The sequence below is a fragment of the Taudactylus pleione genome, unplaced genomic scaffold, assembly GCF_031769625.1.
Source record: "Taudactylus pleione unplaced genomic scaffold, aTauple2 ptg000897l, whole genome shotgun sequence".
Classification (NCBI taxonomy): Eukaryota; Metazoa; Chordata; class Amphibia; order Anura; family Myobatrachidae; genus Taudactylus; species Taudactylus pleione.
Window position 1 is genome coordinate 2555728 of NW_028285298.1, and position 26113 is coordinate 2581840.

Genomic DNA, 26113 nt, shown 5'->3' on the forward strand with positions numbered 1-26113 from the left:
GTTTGCTCAGAGACACTTGAAAACCGAACTGTAAGTGTTGTGCTGTGCTTTTGTTGCTGGCGAGGGCATTAGGCCCTGCCAGGTTCTGGTAGTGAGGGAACTACCCGTGAAGTTAGTGCTCCGACAGGGCTAGGATTTATATTTATGTTTTCTTTATATTTCTGTCATTGTACAATAAAGACTGGCGCCGACCAGCTTGTACTTGCATCCAGACTGGTGTGCTGCTTCCCTGCTGCTGTGTGTGTGTCTAAGGAAGGAGTCCTCTACCCAGGAGAGGGACCCCCTAACCTAACTGTGTCACAATATATATATATATATATATATATATATATATATATACTTGCATGAATGAAGGCGGCACTCGGAGACTTATAAATTCTTTTAAATTGAGTATTCATTATTGAAAATATTTTCCAATTAAACAAACAAAAAAACAATAATTATCACACATCAAAAGCGTAAAACATATCCATCACGAATTTATAAATATCACATTCGCAATCTGCAGAGCATAAAGAGAAAAAAAAACCTACAGCATATATAAAGATATTATATAAATTAGGGGTGTGCACCGGCCACTTTTCGTGTTTTGTGTTTTGGTTTTGGATCTGGATCTTTCTTTGTGTTTTGGATCTGGATTGGTTTTGCCAAAACCACCCTTCCGTGTTTTGGGTTCTGGGTTTTTTTGTGTTTTGGATCTGTATTTTTTTGAAAAAAATCATAAAAACAGCTAAAATCACAGAATTTGTGGGTTTTCTGCTCCTATGCTATTATTAACCTCAATAGCATTAGTTGCCACTCAATTCCAGTCTATTCTGAACACCTCACACTTCACAATATTGTTTTTAGTCCAAAAGGTTGCACCGAGGTAGCTGGATAACTATGCTAAGCGACACAAATGGGCGGCACAAACACGTGGTCCATCTAGGAGTGACACTGCAGTGGCAGACAGGAAAGCAGTTTGAAAAACTAGGCCCCAAACAGTACATAATGCAAAGAAAAAAAGAGGTGCAAGATGGAATTGTCCTTGGGCCCTTCGACCCACCCTTATGTTGTATAAACAGGACATGCACACTTTTACAAACCAATCATTTCAGCGCCAGAGTCTGCCGCACGACTGTGGCTGAAATGATTGGTTCGTTTGGGCCCACACAAAACAAGTTGCCAATTAATCTGTCCCTGCACAAACTGGCTCTACGGAGGCAAGATGTCGTCCTCATCCTCCTCATCCACCGATTCCTCACCCTCTTCAGTGTTGTGTACATCCTCATCCTCACAGAGTATTAATTCGTCCCCGCTGGAATCCACCACCACAGGTCACTCTGTACGTTCTGGAGGCTGGTCTCCCTGGAAGAATTGATAATTCATTTTGATGAACATCATCTTCTCCACATTTTGTGGAAGCAACCTCCTACACCTTTCGCTGACAAGGTTCCCGGCTGCACTAAACACTCATTCGGAGTACATACTGGAGGGGAGGCAACTTAGGTAGTTTGTACAGGGGCCTCCAAATTGCCTCTTTTTCCTGCCAGTACAGGTACGGACTGTCTGACATGCCTACTTGGATGCTGTCACCGATGTAATCCTCCACCATTCTGTCAATGGTGACAGTATCATATGCAGTGACAGTAGACTTGTCAGAAATTGTTGCCAGGTCCTTCAGTCCAGACGAGATGTCCAAACTTGGCCCTGCCTGCCCTGCATCACTGCCAACGGGTTGCTTAGGATACCTAAGTTGTTTCCTGGCAGCCCCAGTTGCTGGAGAAAATGAAGAAGGAGCTGTTGACGTGTCACGTTACGCGTCAGCTGACAGTGTTTTCACCAGCAGGTCTTTGCACCTCTGCAGGCTTGTGTCGGCCGGAAAGAGAGACACCACATAGGCTTTAAACCTAGGATCGAGCACGGTGGCCAAAATGTAGTGGTCTGATTTCAACAGACTGACCACCCTCGAATCCTGGCAAAGCGAATGATGGGCTTCATCCACAAGTCCCACATGCCGAGCGGAATCGCTCCCTCTTAGCTCCTCCTTCACTTTCTCCAGCTGCTTCTGCAAAAGCCTGATGAGGGGAATGACCTGACTCAAGCTGGCAGTGTCTGAACTGACTTTACGTGTGGCAAGTTCGAAGGGCTGGAGAACCTTGCACAACACAGAAATAATTCTCCACTGCACTTGAGTCAGGTGCATACCCCCTCCTTTGCCTATGTCATAGGTGGATGTATAGGCTTGAATGGCCTTTTGCTGCTCCCCCATCCTCTGAAGCATATAGAGGGTTGAGTTCCACCGCGTCACAACCTCTTGCTTCAGGTGATGGCGGGGCAGGTTCAAGTGTGTTTGCTCATGCTCCAGTGTTCAGCACGCAGTCGCTGAATGGCGAAAGTGGGCAGACATTTTTTGGGCCACCCAAAACGTCTCCTGCACGTCCTTGTTGTGTTTCAGAAAATTCTGCACCACCAAGTTTATTGTGTGAGCAAAACATGGGACATGCTGGAATTTGCCCAGATGTAATGCCCGCACAATATTGGTGGTGTTGTCAGATATCACAAATCCCCAGGAGAGTCTAAGTGGGGTAAGCCACTGGGCGATGATTTTCCCCAGTTTATCTAAGAGGTTGTCGGCGGTGTGCCTCTTACTGAAACCGGTGATACACCGCGTAGCCTGCCTTGGAACGAGTTGGCATTTCTGAGATGCTGCTACTGGTGACACTGCTGTTGTTGCTGCATAAGGCCATACATCTACCCAGAGGGCTGTCACAGTCATATAGTCCTTAGTCTGCCCTGTTCCACTTGTCCACATGTCCGTGGTTAAGTGGACATTGGGTACAACCGCATTTTTTAGGACACTGAGGACACTTTTTCTGACGTCTCTGTACATTCTCGGTATCACCTGCCTAATGAAGTGGAATCTAGGTGGGATTTGGTACCGGGGACACACTACCTCCATCAATTGTATAAATCCCACTGCACTAATGGCGGATACCGGACACACGTCTAACACCAACATAGCAGTCAAGGCCTCAGTTATCCGCTTTGCTTCAGGATGATTGCTGTCGTACTTCATCCTCCTCACTAAGGACTGTTTGAGGGTCAATTGTTTAGTAAAAGTAGTGGTGTTCCTACTTCCTCTCTGGGATGATGAACGACTCCTAGCAGCAACAGCAGCAGTGGCAGCAGTAGGCGTAGCAATGCAGGATCCTCTGGAGGAATCCCGGATAGGAGAGTCAGTCATGCCAGTGACATGGCCTGCAGGACTACTTCCGATCCTGACTAAGGAGGAAATTGACGAGGAGGGAGTTGACGGTGTGGTTTGCAGGCGCTATGATACAACAGGACAAAGGGATTTAGGTGTCCCTGGACTGCTTATGGTCTTAGTCAAAGTTTCTGAACTTGACAGTAACTTTTTATGAACGCGCTGCAGGTGACGTGTAAGGGAGGATGTTCCCAGGTGGTTAATGTCCCTATCCCTACTTATTTCACCTTTACAAATGGTACATATGGCAAGACAGTTGTTGTCCGGATTTGGATAGAAATATTGCCATACCAAAGAGGTGGAATGTTTGGTATTCTGCCCAGGCATGACCGTGATGGGCTTTTTCATCCCACGGACAACTGTCTCCCCTGGTGCCTGATTTAAACAAACCACATCACCATCAGAATCCTCCTCGTCAACTTCCTCCTCAGCGCCAGCTACACCAATATCCTCATCCTGTTGTACTTCAACAGTGACATCTTCAATTTAAATATCAGCAACTGGACTGTGGGTACTCCTTCCAGCACTTGCAGAGGGCATGCAAATGGTGGAAAGAGCCACCTCTTCCCGTCCAGTGTTGGGAAGGTCAGGCATCGCAACCGCCACCACACTTGGACTCTCCTTGGGGATTTGTGATATCTTCTTAGAACGCACAGTTCTTTGCTGTGCTTTTGCCAGCTTAACTTGTTCGATTTTTGTAGCTGGAGGAGGGCTTCCATCATCATGTGAAGCTGAACCACTAGTCATGAACATAGGGAAAGACCTCAGCCGTTCCTTGCCACTCCGTGTCGTAAATGGCATCTTGGCAAGTTTACGTTTCTCCTCAGATGATTTTAATGATTTTTTTAAGGTCATTTTCCTGAACTTTGTTATTTGGGATTTTATATGCCCTCTACTATGACATTGGGCATCGGCCTTGGCAGACGACGTTGATGGCATTTTATCATCTATTTCATGACTAGTGGCAGCAGCTTCAGCACTAGGAGGAAGTGGTTCTTGACCTTTCCCTATTTTATTTTTATCGGACAAATTTTTGTCCTCCATATATGTTATATTGATAATACGTGCGGCTAAGGCGCACACAAACACAGAAATTTTATTTATTTTTTATTTTTTTTGAAGTGCACTGTGGGGGTTACATCACCCTTTAACACAGTTGCATGCTAGGTGCTGCTACTTTGTTGAAGCATGTGTGGCTACTGCGCACACAATTCAAAAAAACACAGAATAGAAGATTTTTTATTTTTTTTTGGAGTGCACTTTGGGGGTTACACCACTCTTTAACAGATTTATGACACACAGATGCACGCTTGGCGCTGCTACTTTGTGGATGCACGTGTGGCTACTGCGCACATAATTAAAAAAAACACAGAAAAGAAGAATTTATTTTTGTTGGAGTGTACTATGGGGGTTACACCACCCTTTAACAGATTTATGACCCAGACGCATGCTTGGTGCTGCTACTTTGTTGATGCACCTGTGGCTACTGCACACACAATTAAAAAAAACACAGAAAATAATTTTTTTTTTTTTTTGGAGTGCACATTGGGGGTTACACCACCCTTTAACAGATTCATGACACACAGACGCACGCTTGGCGCTGTTACTTTGTTTATGCACGTGTGGCTACTGTGCACACAATTCAAAAAAACACAGAAAAGAAGAATTTATTTTTGTTGGAGTGTACTATGGGGGTTACACCACCCTTTAACAGACAAGCCAGCCGGCCCTTGATTTATGACACAGACGCACACTTGGCGCTGCTACTTTGTTGATGCACGTGTGGCTACTGCGCACACATTTCACAAACACAGAAAATAATATTTTTTTTTTTTGGAGTGCACTATGGGGGTTACACTACCCTTTAACAGATTTATGACACAGACGCATGCTTGGCACTGCTACTTTGTTGATGCACGTGCGGCTACAGTGCACACAATTCACAAACAATAATAATAATTGTTATTTTTGCACTTGGGGTTAGTACCCCTGATGGGCAGATCACCCCCTGGACAACACTACAGCACCCTTTTAGGACTACAGCCTTTATGGGACACTGCACAACACAGCCCAGCCCCTATAGACTTTGGAGTGGACACAGCACCTATGGACAACTGACTGCACAACACAGCCCAGCCAGCCCCTATGGACAACAGCAGCACAACACAGCCCAGCCAGCCCCTATGGACAACAGCAGCACAACACAGCCCAGCCAGCCCCTATTGACTTTGGAGGAGTGGACACAGCCCCTATGGACAACAGCAGCACAGCACAACACAACACAACACAGCCCAGCCAGCCCTAACTCCCACCCTCCCTCTTCACTGTCCGCAGCCAGAGTGAGAAATGGCGCCGACGCAGGGACCTTTTATAGTGTACAAAACCCGCGAGATCCGGAAGCGGTATGATGACATGTTGCCTCGATTTCGGATCCGAGTCAGGCGGGAAAACTTGAGCCTGACTCGGACCCGCCTCGGATCGGGGGGGCTCGTGGGGGTTCGGATTTCAGAAATCCGAACCCGCTCACCCCTAATATAATATAAACATATGAAAAAAAGAATAATAGGCTCAGTGCAGAATAGTATCAAAATCATCATAAAATCATCATAGAATATACAATATATATTACTCTAGAACATTAGCACTTAAATGCTAGGGCACATAATATAGAAACCTCCATTCCCAATATGCAATAGATAATCATATATACGCAGCATCAAGCAAGATCCAACCATAATCTGGCTCCCAATCAATAAACATAACATACAATTTAGAGTCTAGGTAAAGTATGCTGATCCGGTGGCAACTTAGCATATGTAGATTGTAACCAAAAAATCCTGCACAGGCAGGCCAAGTAGACTATGTTGTAGTGCCCCACAACATAGTCTACTTGGTCTGCCTGTGCATGATTTTTTGTTTCTATCTGAAACTTTATGACTATAGGGTACACCGCCAACAATATCTTATTAAGAAGGGAGGAATTACCGGGGCAGCACAGATGGTGTAATGTTTAGCATTACTGCCTCACAGCACTGAGGTCGTGGGTTTGGTTCCCACCACGGCTCTAACTGTGTGGAGTTTGTATATTCTCCCTGTGCTTGCGTGGGTTTCCTCCGGGTGCTCCGGTTTCCTCCCACATTCCAAAAATATACTGGTAGGTTAATTGGCTCCCTACAAAATTAACCCTAGGGCGTATGTGTGTGTGCATGTGATAGGGTACATAGATTGTAAGCTCCACTGGGGCAGGGACTGATGTGAATGGACAAATATTCTCTGTACAGCGCTGCGGAATATGTGTGCACTATATAAATAACTGGTAATAAATAAATACTCCTAATTACATATACTATGGTTGGCTTTCTCACTGTTACATTTATATATTTTCAATTCACTTATTTTTCTCTGGTGCAGAATCCTTTTCCACTTTCCCCTCTTCCCTGTATTTTTCATATGTAGATTGTAACCATCTCTGCCAAATTTGGTCAAACTTGGATTCAGCTTTACGAGTAGAATATAAATACTGCTCATGAAATATTGTGGTATTAACTAGAGCAACCCACATTTGAAACTCAGTACCCGTAGTAGCCATCCACGCTCTCGCTATACAAACTTTGGCCATGGTACATAAATTAAGAATGTATTGTCTAGTGTACCTATCAAAAACATATTCGGCCAAAGTACCAAGAGTACAAACTGCCGGAGTCACAGCTGATTGGGGTATATTTGATGATGCAATCACTCCAATTACTAGGCCCTAGAAACTGTGCACCTTTGGACAGGACCAAAGGAGATTTATTTATTAACAGTTTCTTATATAGCGCAGCATATTGCGTTGCGCTTTACAATTGAAAACATTTATAGAACAATACAGGTTAATAACAGACAGATATATAGGTAGGAAGGCCCTGCTCGCAAGCTTACAATCTAAAGGGAAATAGGCATTGATACACAAGGATAGATGCTATATATTGCAATTTGGTCCAGCCAGATTGCAGAGTTTCTTGGTGGGCTGCATGATCCAGTCACACAGGAATGTCGGCCAAATGTCAGGAGTATGTGAAAGAAAGACAATGTGTGAGGTTATGTGTGGAATGTGAGAGGAGATTTAATAAGACATGGAAGCTATGAAGGTTATGTGGTCGGTTCTGGAATCTGACAAGCTTGTCTGAAGAGGTGAGTTTTCAGGGAACGCTTGAAGGATTGAAGACTAGAGGTAAAGTCTTATTGTGCATGGTAAGGCATTCCATAGAGTGGGTGTAGCCCGAAGAAAGTCCTGTAACCGTGAATGGGAGAAAGTAATACATGGGGATGAGAGTCGCAGATCTTGTGCTGAGCGGAGAGGTCGGGTTGGGAGATATTTTGAGATGAGTGAAGAGATGTATGTTGGATGCCAAAAGGTCCCTTGGGAATACCCACATTTAGGACACATATCATCAGCATGCCCCCCAAATTGAAGGAGACGTACAGGGGTGAGGTAAGTCCTGTGTAGTATAAATAATTGAATTTGATGGAATTTAATAGCTGCCGTGGATTCTCGATGACTACCAAGGGCCAGGGGCCCTGATTCAGAGCCGGACGCTCTGACAGAGTGCTCGCTCTGAATCAGGGCCGTCCTTCCTAATATTGGAGCGGCCTCCTGGCCACCCACAGCTTATGCGAGTGGTCAAAAAGATGGTTGCGATGGTCAAGACCATCGCAACCATCAGGCTTGCGATGAGACCCTTGCGGTAGGGTCTCGTGGCCGCAAGCCCTGGAGTGCTTTAGGCTCTATCAGAGCCAAAAGCACTCCCACTGACATCACTTGTGATGTCAGTGGGGCCGGCCCCAGATGGTAGGCGTTCCCATGGGAACGCCTCTGTCTGGGCAGCAACGCCCCTGGCACGCCCACCAAAGGGGGCGTGCTGTCACTCACCATTGACAGCACGCCCCCTTTGGTGCGAGACCCATAGCGACGGCTCAGCGCTCGCTCGCGAGTCTGAATTAGGCCCAGAGACCAGTATTCATCACACATTGGGCCTACTTCCACTTCCCACTTTTGTTTAAGACTTGGAAGGTTAGATGAATGGTGAGCATTCATAATAAAGGTGTAAAGGCATGAGAGAGCTCTACGAGCAATTAAGGACAATAGGAAAAACTTGAGCACAGAATCCTGTAACATCAGAGGTGCACCTGCAAATTGTGCATTTAAAGCGTGTCTGAACTGTAAATATCTGAAGAATAGTGTATGGGGAAGATTGAATTCACTATGTAATTGGGTAAATGATTTTAGAATATTATCGCAATAGATCTGTCTCAACACAGTTATTCCTCTGGTACCCCATACTGCTTCTGCCTCTAAGGATGATAGTTCTGCCAATGCTTTAGCATTCCATAAGGGAGTATCAGGGTCAATATCTGTGAAACCCAGGAGTTTATTAACCAGCACCCATATTTTAACAGCTTGTAAAAGTAGCTGGGGGCCCAGTCTATATTCCTTATTGGCCAATAGTGCCTGCAAGGGTGTATGTCTCGGTGTTGTCTGAGCTACCAGCAAAGTGTGAAGGGCATTTACTGAGGTATCTTGCAGCCAAAGCCTCAAGTATGATAGTTGAGCTGCATAGTAGTAAAACTGAAAATGCGGCAATGCCAGACCTCCATCAGATTTGGCTCTAGTAAGGGTATTGTAACTAATTCGAGCTCGTTTATCCACCCAGACCAGAGAAGAAACCAAACCCTCCACCTTGTGAAAACATGATATTGGAAGATAAATAGGGGACTGTAGGAAAATATATAGAAGCTTAGGCTGGATCACCATCTTAACCAGGTTGACTCTACCAGTTAATGTAAGTGGTAATTTACTCCAAGATCGGGCTTTAGCCTTAAGGTATGTCAACTGTGGTTGGACAGTTAGGGCAATATAATCCGATGAGGAGTTGCCAATCCAAACTCCGAAATACTTAAATTTATCCATCCAACAAAGTGGCAGAGTTATTAAAGGGCTATCTGTGCAGGACCCTCAAAGTGGAGGGATATGTGATTTCTCCCAGTTTGTGGTCAGGCCAGAAAACATAGCAAATGTGGACATCAGCTGAAGGACAACCGGCATAGATGTAGAATAATTAGACAAAAAAGCAACAGGTCATCAGCATATAAAGCCACCTAATCTTCTCTACCCCCAAGCCAAAGTCCACTAATGCCTGGATAGGCGCATAACAGACATGTCAGAGGTTCTATAGCAAGTGCGAATAAGGCTGGAGACAAAGGGCATCCTTGTATCGTGCCTCTGGCCAGGGCAAAAAGAGAGATATATCCATTAATTGATATTCTGGCCTGAGGAGCATAATACAGTAATTTCACCCATTTTATGAACATCGGACCTATTACAAAACTTTTCATGACCTCCCACAAAAAAGGCCACTCCGCAGAGTCAAAAGCTCTAGCTGCATCTAAAGACACAATAGCTGAGGAGGACTCTGCTCCATGGGAGGCCTGAATATGGGTATAAAGACAAACTTTATAAAAATTGATCCCAAGTGCGCAAAGAAATTAATCAAAAGCTGCCCATGTAACACCACCAAAGCCTTCACCAAACTTTACAATAATACATAAACACACAAGTTGTGTCACACAGTGGCGCTTGAGTCAAATAAGATCATAAAACAATACTTTCTTTCACTCTTTATACCCCCTGCAATTACCTCCAAACTGCCGCAAGACGCGTGCATCTGAATCTCCGTTAATTCCCGAAACCGGAAGTCCGTCACCGGATATGATGTCATGCGTTCCACATACTGTAGTGGAACGCAAACCGGAAGTTCACCGCCGAGTGTGTTATTCTTGCGTTCCACAACCAGGAAGTTCAATGCTAAGTATGTTCTTCTTGCATTCCACAGACCAGGAAGTAATATTCTTATAATAAAACGGAGGTGTATATATAGTGTTCAGAAAATGTCCTTTCTTCCTCATTTCAATTAAAACATATATCAGAGTCCATCGAACCATAAAACACAAAAAATATAGAAAAAATATATATGAGAGCTCATAAATATAAATAGAATAAATATCATATATGAATATTAGAACATTCTTTAAAAGAGAGATATCACAATTACCTTATCATTAATATAATAATAGATTCTTAAAATATTTAAAAAAAAGTAAAATAGTAAAAATATTAAAAAATAGGAGAGTATTCCTTAAAAGACATGTTTTTTTCAAAGTCACTATTAAGACCTTGGGGGACTAGAGTTTTCAATTTATAAATCCAGCGCATTTCAGATTTTGCTAATCTTGTCTCTGGAAAGAAAAGAATACAGAGACAAGATTAGCAAAATCTGAAATGCGCTGGTATTATAAATTGAAAACTCTAGTCCTCCAAGGTCTTAATAGTGACTTCGAAATTAAATGGTTTTTATAATAAAAACACGTAGTTTAAGGAATACTCTCCTATTTTTTTAATATTTTCACTTTTTTACTTTTTTAAAATATTTTAAGAATCTATTATTATATTTATGATAAGGTAATTGTGATATCTCTCTTTTAAAAGAATGTTCTAATATTCATATATGATATTTATTCTATTTATATTTATGAGCTCTCGTATATATTTTTTCTATATTTTTTGTTTTACGGTTCGATGGACTCTGATATATGTTTTAACTGAAATGAGGAAGAAAGGACGTTTTCTGAACACTATATACACCTCCGTTTTATTATAAGAATATTACTTCCTGGTATGTGGAACGCAAGAATAACACACTCGGCGGTGAACTTCCGGTTTGCGTTCCACTACAGTATGTGGAACGCATGACGTCATATCCGGCGACGGACTTCCGGTTTCGGGAATTAACGGAGATTCAGATGCACGCGTCTTGCGGCAGTTTGGAGGTAATTGCAGGGGGTATAAAGAGTGGATCTTGGCAGCATCAGTCTAAAAAGCTTCTGATGAAGAGCCAGAACGGTTTGAAATGCGTTAAGCTGTGACAATGACTTCACAAGCAGAGGTGGAACGCTGGATACCCATTTTTTTGGACCTCCTATGCATGTTTCCGGGACACGCTGTGGATGATCCAAAGGAACTATTGTTACATCTAAGGGGTATCCTGATTGCACCTTGTATTCTGTGGATACCTAATATTCACCATTTGGTGATATATGCTGTTTTCTTTTATATTAATTATTATATATTATTAGTGCAATGTTTAAATAAATGTTTTTATGTTTTATGACAATATTGCACTATCAGTTTTTATTCCTTTTCTTGGAGATATTAAAGCACCTGGAAGGAATTATACCATCTTTCCCACTTCATCTGAATGCACCTTGTATCCTGTGGATGCTCAACTGTTCACCATTTGGTGATATATGCTAATTTGTTTACATTCAAATGTGAGTGCAATATGTTTGATTAAAGGCTTGATGTTTTATGACAATATTGCACTATCAGTCTTTATTTTTCTTTTTTTGGAGATACTAAAGTACCTGGAAGGAACCATATCATTGTCCTCATTTTCATGTACCTAATTAGAAGTCCTATGAGAACAGACTGAGTGTGTTATGGGCGCCCGGCTCCTATCCTCTCCCCAGCAGCAGCCAGAGGACGGAGCTCACTCCGTCTTCCGGATCCCGCAGTGCATTATGGGAGTGACGTCATGACGTCACTCCCATAGTTCCGAAGAGCGGGCGCCGGGGATGGATGGCAGCAGCACTGGAGCGGGGTTTAAGGTAAGTGGTTTTTTTTTGTATGTGTGTGTGTGTGTGTGCGCGCGGGGGGGGGGCTCACTACTGGGGGCATTACAGGGGGCTCACTACAGGGGGCACTACAGGGGACTTACAACTGGGGGCATCATATGGGGGCATTACAGGGGCCTTACTACTGGGGGCATCATATAGGGGCATTACAGGGGCCTTACTACTGGGGGCATCATATGGGGGTACTACAGGAGCCTTACTATTGGGGGCACTACAGGGGCCTTACTATTGGGGGCACTACAGGGGCCTTACTACTGGGGCACTGCATAGGGGGGCCACTACTGGAGGTACTGCATAGGGGGACCATTACTGGGGGGCACTACATAGGCAGGCACTGCATAGGGGGACCACTACTGGGGGCATTGTATAAAAGGAATTGCATAGAAGGGGGCAGCAGCTGGGGCTGGCATAGGTGCTGGGGGGGGGCACCAACATTTATTTTGCCTCCGGGCACCTGGGATGAAGTTACGCCACTGATAGTCACCATTGCAATGAGACTTGTAATCCAGCTCAACCATTCAAAGATACAAATGTATTCCAAAGGAGAGTCAGACTTCCGGCTCCGCCCACCATGCAGTGAGCTGTCCGTGGCTAGGGCTCTGCTCCGGACCCGGCAAACACCACACTACACGGCTGTTTGACAGCCTAAAATCTGCCCCCTGAAGCTCCCTCTGGCATTCAGGACCTCACTTACCTGCATGGAAAGGTACTTCCCCTCCTCAATGCTGGGGAAGTCACAGAGGAATCGCGCTGACTGCCGCCCCTCCGAATCCAAGATGGCGGCCGTGACTCCACAGCAAGAAGAGCCTATACCCAATGCTGCACAGCATGCTGCTCACAACTCCTCTGAACCTGCTACAGGTACCTCTGACTCTTACATAACCTATGGGGACGTGGTCCAAGCCATTAAAGAGACTATGACACCTATGCTTCAGGAACAGGCAGATCTTTTTCAGCAGACAATGTCTGCCTTAAAAGGCCAGATGCAGCAATTATCCCAAAGGGTCTCTGATACTGAAAATGTATCTGGGTCTAACTTTCATGAGCTTAACACTATAAAAGCTGAACTTACCTCACTGCATAAATCTCATCAGCAATTACTCTCTAAAGTTGATGACCTTGAAAACCGGTCACGTCAAAATAATTTAAGAGTAGTAGGTCTCCCGGAGACTATTAAAGGGACAGACCTTGTTAAATTTTTATCCAAAACTCTCCCAGCCCTTTTGGATGTTGCAGAGAATTGTCAGGATATTATTGTGGAGAGAGCTCATCGTCTGGGCCCACAAATAAACACCCCTGACAGGCGACCTCGAGTTGTAATATTTCGATGCCTGAACTATGTCCATAAAGATATTATATGGTCAGCATCCCGCAAATGCCGTAATCTAACATGGGAAGGTCATCGCCTATTTATATTCCAGGACTTTTCTACAAAAGTTACCAAGGCTAGGAAGGAGTTTTCCCCTATCTGCCAAAATTTAATTCAGCATGGTCGTCGCTTTGCTTTATTATTTCCGGCACGTCTGAGATTATATGATGGTGATACATATAAAGATTTCACCACTGCAGCAGATGACAAGGCATATATTCGGGAGTTACTTGAATCCGAAAAAGATGCTGCACTATCTCCTTTCTGCTTCTCCCACGAGGGTTTGAACAAAACATGTCGTACTGATATTGTCATTTACCCTGTTTATAACCTGTTTTATTTTTTTTCTCGTTAATGTCTGCATAATAGCTGAAATATTCTATTATACTGCACCTTGTTCCACAAATTTAAGGATGTTGTCTGCTGAAAGTTATGTATTGAATATATTTTGTTGGGTCTGTTTAGGAGTCTACTGGCCAGGATTTCTTGGCGCCTAACACCTGTGCCTACCGGAAGCGCCTGTTTTGATAATGAAACAGCCTATTTGCCATGACAAGCATTTACCATTGATTTTCATAATGGCGGTATATCTCTTACCCCATGGTATGTCTTCTCCCCATTGTATTCACTCCTTCTCCCCTTGTCCATGTATGTTTTATTTTTTCTATTTGTCATGTCCTTGATATATCTGGGAAAAAATATTTGAGCCTGGCTCATATGCGGTATGACCTATGTCCTTTTAATATCATCTTAAATTATTGTTATGTCACAGATAAGATTTGGAATTTGGAATGTGGGGGGATTTCACTCCCCGATCAAACGCAAAAAGATTCTAATATATTTAAATAAGTTCCATTTAGATTTGGTGTGCCTACAGGAAACACATTTGGTTGCGGCGGAGGTGGTTAAACTTAATATGTTGGGATGGAGGGTGTTGGCGTCGTTCCCATACAACTCCAAGTCCAGAGGAGTGGTGGTGATGGCCAGACATTCTCTACCTATCACAGTTCTTACGACTACAGTGGACCCTGAGGGTCGTTATGTAATTTTAGACACTTCTATATACGATATACCTTATGTAATTTGTACCAGGTACGCCCCTACCAGATATGATAGGTTAGTTTTACGATCTATTCTGTCAAAACTTTACCCTATATACAATGAAAATTTTATTTTATGTGGAGACTTTAATTTGATAGCCTCAAGGGAGATGGATTGTCAATATCCATCTCGCAGATCTGCACACAACCCCAGATATGGTATTCCGTACGTTATGCAACAACTAAAGCTCACTGATGTTTGGAGAGCCAAACATTCCACTGAAAAGGATTATTCATGCTTGTCGGCTGCCCATGGCTCATTATCTCGTCTGGACTATATTTTGATGTCTGACTCCATCTTTTTTAAATCAATTGATAGTCGCATTGAGCCAATAGGTTTGTCAGATCATGCATTAATCTGGGTTGATCTTGCAGTTAATGTAGACAAAGGCCCATTTCGTCAGTGGCGATTCCCGTCCAGCCTGATGTCCTCATTGAAATTTCGCAATAAACTTGAGTCCTCGTGGCAGACCTACAAGCAGGAAAATCTTTCATATGAACAAAATGACCCTGTATTGTTCTGGCAGGCCTCAAAGGCCGTAATTAGGGGGGATATAATTTCATATGTTAACTACAATAGAAAGAGATTTTTGAACATTTTTAAGTCAGCTCAACAGTCACTTACAGAATCTTTCTCTAGATTTAAAATTTCTCCCACTCCTGCCCATAAAAAAACATACCGTATTTAGAATGTAAAACGCATTATGACGCAATTTTGACAGATATGGGAGATCGGCACACTTTACAAAAAGAGTTTCAGTTTTACAAACACGGCAACAGAACTGGACGCCTTTTATCCAACCTTTTAAAAGGCCCACGACCGTCAACTTTAATTAAAAAACTCTGCACATCTTCTGGCCCTTATACTTCCTCTAGCAAACAAATAGTTGAAGAATTTCGCTCTTTTTATGCTAAATTATATGCTGCGTCTCCCCCTGACGAAACAAACAGAGACTCATTCTGGTCCACAATCTCCTCCTCAGTTACCTTCCGACTTGGCTGCTTCCCTGACCGTCACGATACATGCATCAGAGGTACAAAAAACTATACAGGGTATGACTTCGGGTAAAGCCCCAGGCCCTGATGGGTTTAGTGGGGAATTTTATAAATTTCTCTCCCCCAAAATTATAGATACATTAACATCTGTATACAATCGTATTTTGACTACTAAATCTCTACCATCTTACTTTAACTCAGCAATCCTTAAAGTCCTGCCTAAACCAGGTAAAGACTTGGAATGCTCTAGCTCATATAGACCCATATCCCTTCTTAATAATTACTACAAGATATTATTAAAAGCAGAGCGAATGAAAGTACTACTTCCCAGGCTGGTCCATGAGGAACAAACTGGGTTTGTGTGGGGCCGTCACACGACGGCCAATATACCTAGAGTGTTGGCAGCGTCCAACTGGGTACAGTCATTAAAAACCACGGATTTACATACCATCTTATCATTTGATGCCGAAAAGGCCTTTGACCTGGTGTCCTGGGATCATTTGTTTTTTTACATTACATAAATTTGGGTTCCAATCAGACTTTATTAAGCTTCTATTCTCATTATATGCTATTCATCCTCACAAATTGCTTGTAACGGCTATGCTTGTGAACCCTTCCCTATACATAAGGGTACGAGACAGGGATGTCCCCTGTCACCCCTCCTATTTGCCCTCGCTTTGTAGCCGCTTGCCATAGCGCATGATTCCACGGTATTTCGAGGAATCCGGGTTGTTGCAGTTGAACTTAACGTGGCATTATTTGCTGATGACATGCTTTTATTTATGTCGACCCGGCTTCCTCGATGCCGGAAGTAATGCGTCTCATGGACCTATTCGGATCCTTTGCGTGTTATAGGGTGAATGTGACCAAGTCGGAATACTTACCTCTTTCTGGTGCACCAGATGATTTTCTTTCAATCCCCATCTTTTCAAATCTTCGCTTAGCTTGCCCAACCTTGAAGTATTTGGGGATATATATTCCCTTTGATCCTGGAAAGCTATACTCAGTAAATTTCTCCCCATTACTCAGATCTATATAAAAATTATTGACAGACTGGTTATGTTTACCTTTGTCTCTACTGGGTCGTATTGCCGTTTTGAAGTGTTATATTCCCTAAAATTTCATACCCCATGCAGATGTTGCTGATCTCCCTTACCAAAACAGATCTATATGCGCTTCAAAAGATATTTACTAAATTTATTTGGAACCGTGGAAAACCAAGAATTACTTTGGCTAGGCTCCGTTTGCCTCGTAGGGAAGGAGGACTGAATGTCCCTGACCTAAAAAATTTCTCTTTATCGGTCTCCTTTAGATACATCTCAGATTGGTTGTTAAATCGCTCTGTGTATACTTCCCTTAGTGTGGAAAAATAATTATTTAAACCATATTCCTTGAGTGCTCTTCTCCACACCCCCAGATTAATTCCCCAACAAATTTTACTAAACCCCTTATTTAATGACACTTATTTAGCCTGGATAGCAATTAACCACAAGCTGAAAAGGGATTGGCATTACACCCCATTTATCTCTATATGCAGCAACCCTCTATTCCCCCCTGCTATGACTGATAAGGGCTTCGCGGAGTGGAAGAAGAAGGGAATTCTAATAATCAATTACGTTTTTGACCCTGGGGGTAACATACTATCATTTACAGATATTAGAAATACCTTTGATGTCTCTAATAAATGTTTTTATATGTATCTCCAATTACGACATTATATTTCTAGCTTACCTAAAGCCTATTTAACCTCAGATAGATCTGACCCACTGGTTTCACTTTTGTCACTGATAAAATCTTGTCATTACCATACCAGATTGCTAAATGATGTGTTTCACAAGAATGATACTCATGAGGTTTGGAATTCTCTACATACTAGTTGGTCTAGGGACATACCATCTTTTCCGGAACATGGCGAGTTTCTCTTAGATTTTGATTCTACAATGAAACACCTACATATAGCAATGCTCCAGGAAATACATCATAAAGTCCTGAATAGAGCATATATCTCACAACATCAGAGGATATATATGGTCCCTAATGAGACAGGTCAATGCCTTAAATGTCACCATGTCTCAGCCTGTTTTTACCATAATTTTTGGGAGTGTGGGAAGATTTGCAGATTCTGGAATAAGATAATGGTCTTTATCAATAAAATCTTCTCTTTACATTTACGTCCAGATCCTCTAGCGATCTTATGCCTTAATTACACTAATTGGGAATTGGTCCCGAACCGCAGATCCATTATCCCATTAATTTCTATTATCTTAACCATGGCCAAAAAAGTCATTTTAACACAATGGACCAGTAAAACCCTGCCCTTTCTTTCTGCGGTTCACCATTTATTACTTAAAAATTTATATTTTGACAGGAGAGCATCATTTCCAGATGTCGAGAAGGGAGTAATGCAATTTTATAAGAGATTGGGGCCATACATTGACCACCTACAGCCGCAATCCCAGATCCAAATATTACAGGTGTTTGAGAATACGAACTGGTATTTAATGAAGCAACTGATTTAGATATTTAAGGGTGCAATTTTATAACTAAATCTATGAGCTAAAAATACACACACTATTGTTGTATCTGTAGTGATTTAAGGATGTGGCAGATGGATGCAGAGAATCAGGATCCTGGCTGCATTCGTGATGAAGATGTCATAGGGTTCAAATAATATATATTTTTTTGTATTTCCCCTATGCTCCTCCCAACCTTCCTCTTGTGTTATCCTATTTTGTATGTATGGTGTTTCCCCCTTTATTTGTCTTTGTAATTATTGTATAATTATAAAAATGTAACTCGGTGGAGACTATCGGTTTTGAGCAATGGATCTCCTCTATTACTACACAAATGGAAATAACTCAGAGCTGGTCTTTGAGCACCGATTTTCATGAGTCTCCAAATTACTACTAAATCCCACTGTATACTATTGCTTTAAGTATCTCTATTGTTATGAAGAGAGTTGGTTGATCTGCTATATTTGTACATTTTCTATGTAATCCACCTATGCTATTTAATTTCAATTTCTATATGTAATTATTACAAAATGTCCAATCTTTGTATGTAATTATTACAAAATTTCAATAAAAGATTTAACAACAAAGGAGAGTCAGAGGATCAGTACTCAGCGAGTTGCCTTCTTCCTGGTGTGTATCGATCTAACTATGCCGATGCTTCTCTTGAGGTCGCAAAAAACTTGGTTTCACCATTAACTGCCACACGGAGTTTGGATGTGAACAACATAGCATATGGCAATTTCAATTCATGAAGACATCGTTTTATAGGAAGAAACTGGGCCCTGTCTTTCTAGACCTCCATCGCAAAATCAGGGAAGACAGAGATACGGACTCCATTACGCTCTAGTGGACCCTTAGTGCGAGCCAGACGAAGCACTGTGTCCTGATCTTGGTAATGTAGAAACTTTGCGATGAAAGTACGTAGTGGAGCAACCGGAGGGAGGCATGTGCTCTTTCCACAGCAAGTTGAGGAGTAAAAGATTCACGGCCAAATGTATCAACCAGCAATTTCACCAGAAAATCCTCTGGGGCAGAACCTTCTTCTTTTTCGGGAAGACCAATAAAGCGCACGTTGTTCCGCCTCAGACGGCCTTCCATATCCAAAATGTTACTGTGCATGGCAGTCATCTGAGTCGCCAAGGTGGTGACCTGTTCTTTTAAAGGAGAGTGAGAGTCCTCCAGTGTGGAGATGAGTGTCTCAGCTTCCCCAACCCGTTCAAGAACTCTTTGAAGATCTTGGCGTAATAACAAAAGAACCAGTTCTCCATGTTATCAGACAAACGCTTTTCGTCGGAGGTGACCGCTTCTAGAATCTGCTTCAGGGTAACTTCAGGTGTAGAAATCTGCCCAGAGCTAGAAGATGTAGAAGCAGGGGGTGAAGAGGGGCCTTGGGCAGCAAATCCAGGGGGCGGCTGTGGGGATCGGGCATATTTTTCCAGCTTAGCAGCAGCCGCCTGCCCTGACTTCCCCATATTATCAGGACATAAACAAAGATTTAGCACAGGAGAGCAAGAATAGGTGGCAGGCCTATATACACTGTATGCGAACACACTGATCTCAGGTCACAACTGTAGCATGTACTGGTGCACTGTGTTACCCCTAGTGTTCACAGTAAGGGGGGGAACAGGTAGCAAGCAGCTCAGTATATATGTACTAGCAGCTAAAGATGTGTGCCGACCCTCATGTTTTGGTTTGGATCTGGATCTCCCCTGGTTTTGGATCTGGACTGGTTTTTCCAAAACCTCACCTCCGTGTTTTGTTTTCGTGTTTTGCTTTTGGATCTGGATTTTTTCTTAAAAAATAAAAAACACAGCTAAAATCACATAAAATTGGCATTTTTTGTTCCTACAGTATAAATAACTTCAATAGCATTTATTTCCACTCGTTTCCAGTCAATTTGACCACCTCACAAGGGGACCAGGAAGCGTGATTTCCAAAAATAAACAAATTACTTAAATAATGCTTTGCAAATCTTCTATAAACTGGCATTTCCCAACCTGTACAGGGACAAAAAAAAACATAGCTAGTGGCCTTCAAACTGCCATTGTTCCCACTGTCCACTTAACCATATCAGATATATTGTGAACAAGCGGAACTGAGAAGCAAATGCAACATTTCAGACCTAAGGTTTAAGTATTACGTTTTGTCTGTGCCATGCCTGCTTGCTGGGAGTTGATTTTTTTCATCCCGGAAGGGGACCAGGAAGCGTGCTTTCCAAAAATAAATAGACAATTGACTTAAATAATCCTTTGCAAACCTTCTGTTCTGTAACTGAATTTCCCAACCTGTACAGGGACAATTAAAAAAACAGAGTTAGTTAGTGGCCTTCAAATTGCCAATGTTCCCACTGTCCACTTCTCTTGAATGTGTATGTGAATGAGAATAGAATGTAGAAGGCCAAAAATTGGGTAGACCACACATGGCTGATTGATCAACCATGGAGACTGGATTAGTGTTATAAGGAAGAGGAGGCTGCAAACTGGGTGTCATGTTATGACTGAGTTGGCCATATGGGGTATATTGCTGTTAAGGGATCAGGCTGGTTATATTATCAGTGGACACATTATTAATTTATTATAGTTGTTGTTATTCTGGGTTGCCATCTCCTGAAGGGTGTTTACCAACAGACAGAGACTACCTACCTATCAGTTCAGGCATAGACAGTTCCTGAGGAACAAAGCTCTGTTCTCTGGATGGAAGCCAAATAGGTGGGAATCCCTGTTCCAAGTCCAACATCTGAAGCTCTTATCTCTCCACATTATCTATGATAGAAGAAAAAAAATGTCATTGGGGACATCTAGCTCCTCTTTCTGTACCCTGCTTATCCTTTTTGGATAGGAAGTCCAGGATGTATGGTTTGGAAGAAGAAGGCCTAGCAACAGATGGGGATGGTCATTATCAAGACCTGGTCCCCCCAGTGGGTGTAGTCTGGGAGGTATCGGTTGGCATGCAGGCAGCGGAATAACAAATACCTCCGTCTGTGCTTACTTCAGTTTGTGATTCAGGTAGGAATAAAGTCGGCTACAGAAGGAACACAGTGACAGAATCACTGGATGTCTTAGTGCATTCAGGCCAAATACAATCCATGAATTCCCACAGATTCCAGACAGATGAATCCTTTGCTTGTAATAATCTTTGGCTATAACACCCACCTTTGCCAGGAATTACCAGACACTTTGAAGGCTGTAACTTTGAACTGCTTTATAGAAAACATGTGAATGAAACCTTTCCACACTGCAGAACATGATGGAGAAATCCCTTGAAGTTCAGCACCTAGAGCATCTTTTTTCATGTTCTCTGAGGCCTCTCCCGACTGTGAAGAAAGATTCTCCACACTGTAGTCTTCCATTGTGATTTTTTAATGGTGATTTCAATATTGTCCACTGGCTGAGATCCATCTCATCTGAGGGTTGGGTTTTCCCCATGCAAATGAGACAATTCACATCCAGAAGGTGACTCTTATGTTTAGCCGTTGTGTTAGTCTCTCTTTTGGCAGAATTAGGCTTTAGTTTTTTACAAATATAGGCCCTCATTCACAGCCGTACGCAAACAGCAGTACGCTCGTTGCGTTCCGATGTTGATTAACCGCGCCTGCGTCGGTGTAACACTGCGCATGTGCGTACGGCAGATTGCAAGTTTTTTTGGTCTCGTTCGTCAAATAGCGTACAGGAAGTGACATGTCAAATGTGATTGACAGAACAGGGCATTTTTGGGTGTTGACGGGGGTGGAGATGGAAAAACGCAGGCGTGGCGAGGCGTTTTTGGGGCGTACATACATTAGCAGATGCGAGCGTAAAATGTGTACGGACCGACTCATACGTCACTGGATGATCCTCTTTCCCTTCAAAATGCTCGCACAGCTTAGGGTCTGGATTTCTCGACCACATTGGCGATGGCCTTCTCCTCCATCCCGGCACTCCTCGATGTTGCTGCGATTAATCGCGGGTGGTCTGAACAGCAATTAGTGGTGGATTGAAAACCGGCTTGGTATGTGTTTTGAAAGTAGTTTTTTGTGTTTGCACAAAAGCGTACGCAGGTGGAAATCATAGCTGCTAATGTGATGATTACACAATCAATTTACGTACATTTGTGGTAATTTCTTTTGGGCTCAATTTGTTGGTTAGGGCCTATTGTAACAATAATGTCATCATGTTTTTTTGGTTTTTACCTTTTTCTTTTGGCCTGTTGAATTTGCATCGTTATGTTAAATTTGAAACGTTCCTTAAAGAGCCCTTTTTTTTTTGGGCATGTAAAATGTGGTTTTTGCCAGTTTGTGCCTTTTGGCCCAGGATTAAATGTAATCCATTTTGACAATAATGTGAGAATACAATGTCAGTTTTTTTTTTTTTTTTTTATTGCTCAAACAAAAAAACTAAATTAAAAAAAATTTGTGGCAAAGTTTTTTCGCAGGGTTCATTCCCAAAGTTACAATAATTGGGCCAACATAAAAGATTTATGAAATGTAGAACACAAAATTAAAAATAATTCACAAGAAAGGAGAGGGAAGTTTTGACCAGAAAGGAATATGAGCCAAGCACAGAAGGAGTGTGGGAAAAGTCGCCATTGCTTTCACCGTTTTTTCACCCGTTTGGCTGGGGCAGGGAGGGCGCCAGACCGGGTCCGGGATGTCATCGGGCTTGCCTGTCCAGAGGCAGATGTTGTGGCCTCTGGACTAGGCACAGGGCTAGGCACATTTGGAGGCTTGTCTGATGTTGTGCCAGAGGTCGAGGATCCTGATGTTCCGGCAGGAAGGGAGGTCGGCTCCACCATGTGCTGGCGAACGACCTGCTCCAGGGCATTGGCGATGCGGATGTTGGCCCTGGTATTTTCCGCCAGGGCCTGACCAATGGTCACGTTGGCTGCAGCATTTTGCTCCAGGGCCTCAGCCACCCGTAGCAGACTGGCGTCCATCCTCTGCAGAATCTCCGTATGGAAATCCGATTTGAAATTGAGTTCTGTGAGGAGGGCCACTGCCTGCGAGGGGGATTGCCCTGGACTGGCTTCTGCAGGGTCCTCAGCCGGATGTACTGGTTCCTCCCCTGCAGAGCCAGCAGAAATTTGGCGGCCAAGGCTCCCCTCTGGAGCAGACTCATCCGCCTGTGTCTCTGTTAGGAAAAATGAGAAAAGACTCACATTAGAATCTACATATTGGCCCACTAACATTTCAGAGTTGGTGACATCACAAGATTTACCTGGGACAACATGAGGAGCCGCAAAGTCTGGCATGTCCGTATCCATGTTGGACACGCCAAACACCTCCACAGGCTGCACACACCCCTGTGCCAGCTCTTCTAAATCCGTCAACTCCAATGACACAGGGGTGGGACCCCCACCTGTCCCCCTTGCATGCCTAGCCCTGTCCGCGAGTTTTTGCTTTAGGCGATATTTGAAGTCGCTCCATCTGTGGGATAAAATGGAAACCATTATCCTTTTGTTTAAAATGGGGTTTGTTTTTAGGGGGGGCAAGTGTTTACTTACCGCCGTTTGACATCCCGGGCTAGACGGACATAATCACCCACCCTATTGACAGCAACGGCTACCTCTTCCCACATTCTCCACTTCTGGCTTGTACTCATATTCCTGTCTGCCTGTGGCAGGATGTCCACACACTTCTGAATCAAAACCTCCATCTCCTTTCTTGTGAAATGTGGCTGCCTTTTTTTTTTTGCAGCTTTGGCCGGAATACTGGGCCCAGCAGCCTCTTCCATGTCATCCTCCTCACCTATTTGTGTAAATATGCAGATTTCTCAAATTCACAACTTGCCCAATCTTATGTTTCAAAATAATCATTGAGACAAAATGCATGAAAGACTTACCGCCTGACTCTTGGCCATTGTTTCCCTGGTCTGTAGCCATGTCTGAGGTCCAAATAAGAAATACACCAGAATTTAAATGTGTTTTCGTGACGTATTTATACATGCGTCCTTATTTTGCGGCCGCATCATTGATTGTGCGTTCCTAGGATCCCTCCTTAATTTGTGCGGGAAACGAAACACTATTTATGGCTTGGTGTGTCTCGAGTCGAGGTGGTGTTTTTGGATTGTTGGAGGTTACCTTGGTTGGAGTTTCTTGTTTGCGGATTAAGGAGTTGGCGTTTGGAGTTTATTTTGTTTGCTAGATTTGGTTATTATTTTCCGTTCGCTTTTTTTGTTAATTTTTTTTTTCCCTCGTTTCTTGATTTGGTAAGTTTTGTGAAGTCTAACTTTGGTTCAATTGGTGTCTCATTGTGTTTCATCTTGTTTTTAATTTTTTGATCCATAATTTCATCTCTTTTAGGTTTTTTTTTCTTTCGGACCCAAAGACCTTTTGATTGGGAATCTTATATATTTGCTCTTGGTAAGTCCATTTTTTAACTTGTATTTGCGAACTAATTAGCGCATTTTTCTCTGTTTGTTTATTAACTTGTATTTGCAAACTAATTAGCGCATTTTTCTCTGTTGGTTTATTAACTTGTATTTGCAAACTAATTAGCGCATTTTTCTCTGTTTGTTTATTAACTTGTATTTGCGAACTAATTAGCGCATTTTTCTCTGTTTGTTTATTAACTTGTATTTGCGAACTAATTAGCGCCTTTTTCTCTGTTTGTTTTTTAACTTGTATTGGCGAACTAATTAGCGCATTTTTAAATGCTTATTAATCCTGTCAAATTGTTTGTGGTTGCCCTTTAGCATTTTTGCCTTACATTTCAACCCATTTTGATGTACTGTGTGCAATGTCGTTTTGCTCTTTGCCCAAATGTGTGTTTCGCCTATTTTATGTTTTGTCTAGCACGAAATTTAGAAACATAAATGCACAGACTAAACTTTTACAAATTAATATTGGGATTATTTACAGTTTGGACGTATCATGACAATACCCCGGCATGTAAGCAGCAATGGATGGTATCATCAAGCTAAGTTGTTCTTAATTTTCTTTTGGGGTGGGTCCAAAGCCTTACATTCAAATCTTGCCATTTCAGGTTGATCTTGGGCGGATTGTTCTGGCCATGCTCCCGGAAGCCGACCAACCTCAATCTCGTCCCAGGCGTAGGCATCGTAGGCGTGCAAGGCCCCAGATATTTCGAACACGTGTCACCCTTTTTGGAATGCCCGATGATGAGGTTTTAAGACGCTACCGTCTGCCTCCCAAAATCATCATAGACACTCTCTCATTAATAGAGAGTGATCTTGAGCGGCAAATTGGCAGTCCAACAGCAATACCACCACTTACGCAATTTATGGCGGTGTTACATTTCTGTGCCTCAGGATCGTTTCAAACAACGGTGGGAATAGTGGCGGGCATCTCACAATCCTCCTTTTCAAGGATCCTGAGGGCAGTGATGGAGGCACTTTTCAAGCACCTCCATCATTTTATTAAAATGCCTTTGGATATGGGTGCCCTTAGTGTGGCCAAGGCCAATTTTTACCAAATAGCTGGCTTCCCACACATCATAGGGGTTGTGGATGGTACTCACATACCACTTCAGCCTCCAGCACGGCTGGAGGCAATATTTCGCAACCATAAACACTATCACTCCCTGAATGTAATGGTGGTATGTGATGCCTCCCTCCAGATCCTGTCCCTGAATGCAAAATTACCAGGAAGTGCACATGACTCCTTCGTCATCCGGCAATCAGGGATATGGCACAAATTAAACAACCTACAAGCTGGTGATGCATGGCTTCTGGGTAAGTGGAGACCTTTAGTACATAACAATGTTAAGCTTGATACACAGTGATCCTGATGTTGTCTATTCTTTTTCACAGGAGCCAGTGGATACCCTTGCATGCCCTGGCTGCTCACTCCTTATTTGGCTCCCACACCAGGCCCACAAAGTGAGTTTAATACCGCACTTACAGCCACCAGGCAAGTGGTGGAGTGCTGTATCGGCCTTTTAAAAGGCCGATTCAGATGCCTCCACCGCTCTGGTGGTGAGCTCATGTATTTGCCGGATATGGTTTCGAAAATTGTGGTCCTGTGTGGGATCTTTCACAACATCGCCATAAGGAGTGGTGTTCCAATGCAGCCAGAGGATGCCTTACCTGAGGATGGCCCCCCCGAGGTTGGTCGGAGGTCAGTATGTGGGGGGGCCATACGCGATGATGTGGTGGCCCGATATTTTAGGTAATTATTGACCAAACAACAGTGTGTATACCCAATGTTTTACGGTTTTTTGCTG

The 26113-nt window shown here is 43.0% G+C and overlaps 1 protein-coding gene across 1 annotated transcript in view; it reads right to left on the bottom strand.

Annotated features, from left to right (window-relative positions):
* Nucleotides 1–9980, bottom strand: part of LOC148474075 (ficolin-1-A-like) — a 62741-nt gene extending 52761 nt beyond the window's left edge. Inside the window, exon 1 of the mRNA XM_088459192.1 lies at nucleotides 9925–9980. The gene's annotated coding sequence lies outside the window, so the exon portion shown is untranslated. The remainder of the gene's footprint in view (nucleotides 1–9924) is intronic.
* Nucleotides 9981–26113: the final 16133 nt, after the last annotated feature.